Below are 6,767 nucleotides of genomic sequence, written 5' to 3'. Positions count from 1 at the left end.
AAATGAGATTAGATTAGTTAAACGTTAGTTAAAAGGTGGGAAAATTAACTAAAGACCGATAGATGCTGAGAGCTTTAATTATCCAGTCAGAAAGGATGATTTTGAAGTCATCAACTGACTCCAACTGCCCAGATCTGAAAAACCTTTGTGCCAATCACAATGCTCTACTTAGTTGGCATATACTAACTACTGAAAAACTATTAATCTGTGGCAAAACCCTGTCAAATCTGTCTTATTGTACTATTGAAAAAGTTAATCTTACTACAATCTAACATTTTTAGGTTTAACCTTGGCAGAGTGAGAGAGAGCTCGTTAAGCAGGCAGGTGTGAGCCTGGTTGCTATAGTGACTGCACCCAATGGCTCCATACACACGACACAGACATGCACCTCACTTTTGCTGCTTAAAATGAACAGAAAAGTCAGGCCGAAACAAATTGTTCCCATATGAAAAGTACAAGTCGTATTGACGAAATTCTTTCACCGTGAGCGACAGCAGCTTCTAGTCTACTGAATTCTCAGTTTTCATGCCTGTGGAGTTTATTATATGGACGTGGTGACAGTGTAAAGACACCATGCTCTTCTGATTTTCAAACGAACCTTCTGAGCCATTTTAACATTAGAGTCTATGGAAGAGTTGGAGGGAGGAGGCTGTGCATTGGTGACATTTATGAAAGAACCATAACACCTAGTACAATAGTAAACACATTGGATGAAAGAGGACAGCCATGGCTACGTTTTGAGGGTAAAATCATACCTGTAGAGCAAACGCTGCGGACACAGCAGCAGTTTTAAAAAAGATTTTAAGATTAATTTTTTTGCTCCTCTCACTCTAGCAGTTGAGCTGTCTCACTCTAGCCCCAACATTCCGTCCCATACACACCCATTATAAATTTTGAAACGGGTGAAAAAACATCATGAAACTTAAACTGGAACTGAAGAAAAAGTATAATAGATATTGAAAAGATAAATACAAGTTGAATAGTTGAATGTCTTGTCTTCGTTTTAAAGTTTGAATGGTGGCTCTATGTCAATGTATGTGGAAGTAGTAAGAGTTTAAAAATGAGTAAGTTGAATGAGAATTTGAAGGGTCTCCCCATTGAAATACATGGGAAATTTTTGTTGAATAAAGTTGAATAAAATTAAAAATATAAATGTTAAAAATGAGAAAAATAGAAGCAGTCATGTCCAAAATAATAGGAATCTAACGATGTTTGAATGGTTTTTCTAAGTTGAACGGTTTTGAAGGAGTAGGCTTTCAAAAAACGTACGGAAGAATAAAATAGAATAAAGATTAGAAGAACAATACTGTGAATGCTTTTCAAGCATTCACACTAATAATAAAGATTAGAAGAACAATACTGTGAATGCTTTTCAAGCATTCACACTAACTAGAAAAATTTGCATTTCCTGCGAAAATGCAGTGTGGATGCTTAAAGCTGAAGCTGTATGCAAAAAGTAGCTGAAAAAGCTGAAAAGTTGCAGAAATTGTAAAAACTTTGCAGAAGCAAAGGAACTTTGCTAAAATGGAATAACTTAGCAGAACTGCAATCACTTAGAGGAAACTGTAAAGCTGAAGCTGTCTGCTGAAAATAGTTGAAAATAGCTGAAGAAGCTGAAGAAATCAAAGTCAGTGTTTAAAAAGTTGTTGAAATTTTAATAACTTTGCAGAAGAACATCAAGTTAGCAAAAATGTAATAACTTAGCAGAAATGCAATAACTTAGAAGAAACATAACAATTCAGCAGAAATGTTGTAGTTTACCAGAAGCTACAACTTAGCAGAAATGTAATAATTGATTAAAAAATTAATAACTTGGCAGAAATATTACAACTTACCAGAACTGCTATAATTTTGCAGAAATGTAATTATTAGGAAAAAAATTTATACAGATAACAGCTGAAAACGATGAAGTAACCTCAAAGTTACTTGTTTAACTGTGAAAAATGACCAGAAACATTAGAAAAGAAAGAAAACCAATTCAATTCAATTTATATAGCAAGAAATCACAACAAAAGTCACCTTAAGGCGCTTCATAGATACAGAGAAAAACCCAACAATCATATGACATATGACCCCTATGAGCAAGCACTTTGGCGACAGTGGGAAGGAAAAACTCCCTTTTAACAGGAAGAAACCTCCAGCAGAACCAGGCTCAGGGAGGGGCGGCCATCTGCTGCGACCGGTTGGGGTGAGAGAAGGAAGACAGGAATACCAGCCAGCAGATAAACTGATGTGAAACAAAACCAAGGTAAAATTGCAGAATTTACACAGTTGGTGAAATGTAAAAATGGCAACATAAAAACCCCAAACAAACAAACAAAAAAAAACCAAACAACATTTAGTTAATAAATGCACAAGATGATTCGATGATAAATATGGTACCAATCTACAAAATACTGTCGAAATGAAGTCCACATTGTGATATATTTCAGGTGTGGAGAGTCACACAGCTAAACAATCGATGTGCATATTTAAAGAATCAAATAAAGAACATTGTTGTGGAATAAATTACAGTGAATAATAATCACTGCCCTGCGTTAGAGAGTGACTTATGATGAGGTATTAATTGGCTTAACTTTACCTCTAACAGCTTTTCAGATAGTGCTGTGACCAGGGTGAAATCCATCATAAAGTAACTGTAAACAGTAGAACCATTAGCATGAATGTTATGGTTCTACCCTGATCAAAACTCAAGTCTGCTGTTTGACCTGATATAAAATGATAAAGAGGAACACATATAAATGACCTTTATGAACTTTTCAAAATGACTTTATATGTCTGACCCATTATCTATATATATTAGAGCAGATGTGGAAAACCACTGTTAGACCTACTCTATACTAACACAAACACAGTCAAAAATTCATTGCTAGTGTGACATGTGGTCCTTTTTGCCTTTGACCAATGATATGCTGGTTACTTGGACCAGTTTAGTATTTGCTGTCACAGAGGAATGTTAACCATAAATCCAAAAGACAAAACTGAAAAAATATGTTAATTGCAAACATGTTTTTGCTTAGTAAGAGGATTGAAATTACATGGAAACTGTCACCTTAAAGCCTCATTGTAAATATCATCACAAACAGATGTTTTCCACACAGTTAACAAAGCTCCACCACATCCAATCACTGCATATAAATCTAAAAGAAAACAACAACAAATAAAATGTAATTAACACAAGTGAAGTCTAAGGAGCTTGGAAAGAAAAGCGTCTGGACTTCTTTGAGTTCCTTGAAGACGTTTCACCTCTCATCCGAGAAGCTTCTTCAGTTCTAAGGGTCAATGGTGGAGAGTCCCAGATTTAAACCCAGTGGGAGTTTCCCCCCAAAGAGGGACAAAGAACCCCCTGATGATCCTCTACCTAATCACATGAGCCAAGGTGTGAAAGTGGGTGTGGGTCCCAATCAGCCAGGGTTTCGGGTGAGCTCATTGTGAAACCTGGCCCCACCCTATCATGTGATTTCCCGAGGTCAGGAAATCACCCACGCCCACTCCCAGGATGTGAGTGGACGTTACGGTGTCTGGGGAGGGAACTCAAAACTGGATTATAGATGGCAGACAGTTGGTGTCATAAACCACCGCCTCTGTTTAAAGATGGTCGCTCACAGTGGACGTAAATGGCTTCTTTCACTCCTCCATCTGTCCAAAATGTGAACATTGGCATCCTCAAAGACTGACCTTTGTCCTTTAGATGCAGATGAACTGCTGAGTCTTGTCCCGTGGAGGTGGCTCTTCTATGTTGTGCCATGTGCTTGTGAAGTGGCTGTTTGGTCTCTCCGATGTAGAAGTCTGGGCATTCCTCGCTGCACTGTACAGCGTACACCACATTGTTAAGTTTGTGTTTAGGAGTTTTGTCTTTCGGGTGAACCAGTTTCTGTCTGAGTGTGTTACTGGGTCTGAAGTACACTGGGATGTCGTATTTGGAGAAAACTCTCCTGAGTTTTTCTGATACACCGGCTACATAGGGGATGACAATGTTGTTGTGTCTGTCTTTCTTATCCTCCCTTGCTGGTGTCTGATGTTCTTTTCTGTGAAGCTGGAATGCAGGCACACTGGACGAGCTTATTCTAAAAAATACAGAAAAAGGAACATTTTATTTGTGTTAAGGCCTAAAAACTACAAATAAGTTATACAATGAACAATATTGAAATACCTTATAGGTGCTGCAGGCCATATAACCAGAATCCAGAGCAATCTCACACTCACATGATGGTGAGGAAAGACATGAGCTCTGCAGTGAGGTTTGAATGTCTCAGTTGGAACACTGAAGAACTCAGAAGACAGCAATACCTGCACAGAGAGACAGAGTAGAAAAAGCATAGATTTGTAATCCATAATGTGAATTAAAACTCAAAAAGTGTCAACAAGTATAATCATTTGAGTGTGGAATTATTTATGCAATAAACAGGATTTAAATTAATTAATTGAATTAAAAAACACTGACATTTGTTTTTTTAAATCAAAGATAAAGAATCATACCGCTCTCTGCTCTGAGGATCACTGAGCATCTCTGACAGGAAATACAGTTTCCTCAGTATGAGTCATCATTGATGGTCTCAGAGGTGTGTAGTGTGGCAGCATGATGATGGTCTCCAGATCAGGCAGGAGGTCAGGTGATGGGTGTGTCATCTTCTCCATTGAAGACACACTGGTATGGCAGTTCATAACACAGCAGTCTCCTTGTGGCATGTAGTTATCTGTGCAGTCCAGCACTGATGGATCAAGTTTGGCTCAGCAGTTCATGAAGATGGTGTTAAGATGTTGTTGTTTCAGCTGAGGATGGTGAAGTTTGAAGGTTTTGCCACAAAGGAGACTGTGCCGTGTCTGAAAAAATATATCTACAAAACAAGTGCTTTTAACACCACCCACCCAGCTCAGCCCCCAAGTGTCTATGTAATGCTGGTATGGGGTGTCGGTTACTAAGTCTAATTAGTACATAGGGGATGACAATGTTGTTGCATCTGTCTTTCTTATCCTCCCTCGCTGGTATCTGATGTTCTTTTCTGTGCATCTTTGCTGACTTTATAAACGCCCAATTAGGATAGCCACACGTTTTGAGTGCTTCCTTTACATGTGTGTGTTCCTTCTTTTTCCCTTCAGGCTTAGAGGGAACATGTTCTGCCCGGGGGGGGATGTGTCCTAATTACTCCAAGTTTGTGTTCCAGAGGGTGATGGAAGTCAAAGAGGAGGTACTGGTCCGTGTGTGTGGGCTTCCAGTAAACTTCGATGTTGAGTTTGCCGTTCTCTTCAATGTGCACAGCGCAGTCCAGGAAAAGCAAACAGTCGTCCTTTGTGTCTTCCCTGGTGAACTTGATGTTTTTATCCACGGCGTTAATGTGCGCAGTGAAGGATTCCACTTCTTGCCTTTTGATTTTGACCCAGGTGTCGTCTACATATCTCTACCAGTGGCTGGGTACTCTTCCTTTGAAAGAGCCAAGAGCCTTCCTTTCCACTTCCTCCATGTAAAGGTTGGCTACAACAGGTGACACAGGGGAACCCATGGCACAGCCATGTTTTTGTCTGTAGAAACCCTCGTTGTATTTGAAATATGTAGTGGTGAGGCAGAGGTCTAACAGTGTGCACATCTGATCGGGTGTGAAGTTGGTCCTGTCTTCCAAGGAGCTGTCTTCTTGCAGTCGTTTTCTGACAGTCTCCACGGCCTCTGTAGTGGGTATGCAAGTGAAGAGAGAGACTACATCAAAGGACATCATGAGAACCTTCACAGACATGACACAAGGGAAGACTTTTGATTTAATAACTAAGCTTAAAACAAGTGTTACCTTTGAATATTTGTGGGAAAAATCTGATGCTACCCCAAGAATACAAAGCCACACTGGAAATGATGACAGGCTTGCAGCCCTCTGTCTTCCTGGAGTGAGGTGCCCGATCAGTAGAAGTGAATTGACAGAAGTCAGTGTCTGTAAGAGTGGCCAAACACTGATACTCTGTCCACTTGCGTAGAGTCTAAGAAGCTGGAATGCAGGCACACTGGACGAGCTTGTTCTAAAAAATACAGAAAAAGGAACATTTTTTTTGTCTGTAGAAACCCTAAAAACTACAAATAAGTTATACAATGAACAATGTTGAAATACCTTATAGGTGCTGCGGGCCACATAACCAGAATCCAGAGCAATCTCACACTCACATGATGGTGAGGAAAGACATGAGCTCTGCAATGAGGTTTGAAGGCCTCAGTTGGGACACTGAAGAACTCAGAAGACAGCAATACCTGCACAGAGAGACAGAGTAGAAAAAGCATAGATTTGTAATCCATAATGTGAATTAAAACTCAAAAAGTGTCAACAAGTATAATCATTTGAGTGTGGAATTATTTATGCAATAAACAGGATTTTAATTAATTAATTGAATTAAAAACACTGACATTTTTTTTTAATCAAAGATAAAGAATGATACCTCTCTCTGCTCTGAGGATCACTGAGCATCTCTGACAGGAAATACAGTTTCCTCAGTATGAGTCATCATTGATGGTCTCAGAGGTGTGTAGTGTGGTAGCATGATGATGGTCTCCAGATCAGGCAGGAGGTCAGGTGATGGGTGTGTCATCTTCTCCATTGAAGACACACTGGTATGGCAATTCATAACACAGCAGTCTCCTTGTGGCATGTAGTTATCTGTGCAGTCCAGCACTGATGGATCAGGTTTGGCTCAGCAGTTCATGAAGATGGTGTCTGAAAAAATATATCTAACAAAACACGTGCTTATAACACCACCCACCCAGCTCAGCCCCCAAGTGTCTATGTAATGCT

The 6,767-nt window shown here is 39.5% G+C and overlaps 1 long non-coding RNA gene across 1 annotated transcript; it reads right to left on the bottom strand.

Annotated features, from left to right (window-relative positions):
* Nucleotides 1–3,199: 3,199 nt before the first annotated feature.
* LOC146620328 (uncharacterized) lies at nucleotides 3,200–5,658 on the bottom strand. The gene is made up of 3 exons (XR_014906668.1): nucleotides 4,480–5,658; nucleotides 4,154–4,290; nucleotides 3,200–4,067 (listed from the first exon to the last, which is right to left on the bottom strand). It is a non-coding gene; the product is annotated as an uncharacterized LOC146620328 (long non-coding RNA).
* Nucleotides 5,659–6,767: the final 1,109 nt, after the last annotated feature.

Source organism: Diplotaxodon limnothrissa, linkage group LG13 (genome assembly GCF_057381915.1).
Source record: "Diplotaxodon limnothrissa isolate DT_005_m linkage group LG13, D_limnothrissa_male_GT1.1, whole genome shotgun sequence".
NCBI classification, from domain to species: Eukaryota; Metazoa; Chordata; class Actinopteri; order Cichliformes; family Cichlidae; genus Diplotaxodon; species Diplotaxodon limnothrissa.
The sequence above is the reverse complement of the archived record's forward strand: the minus strand, read 5'-3'. Positions and strand labels throughout refer to the sequence as shown.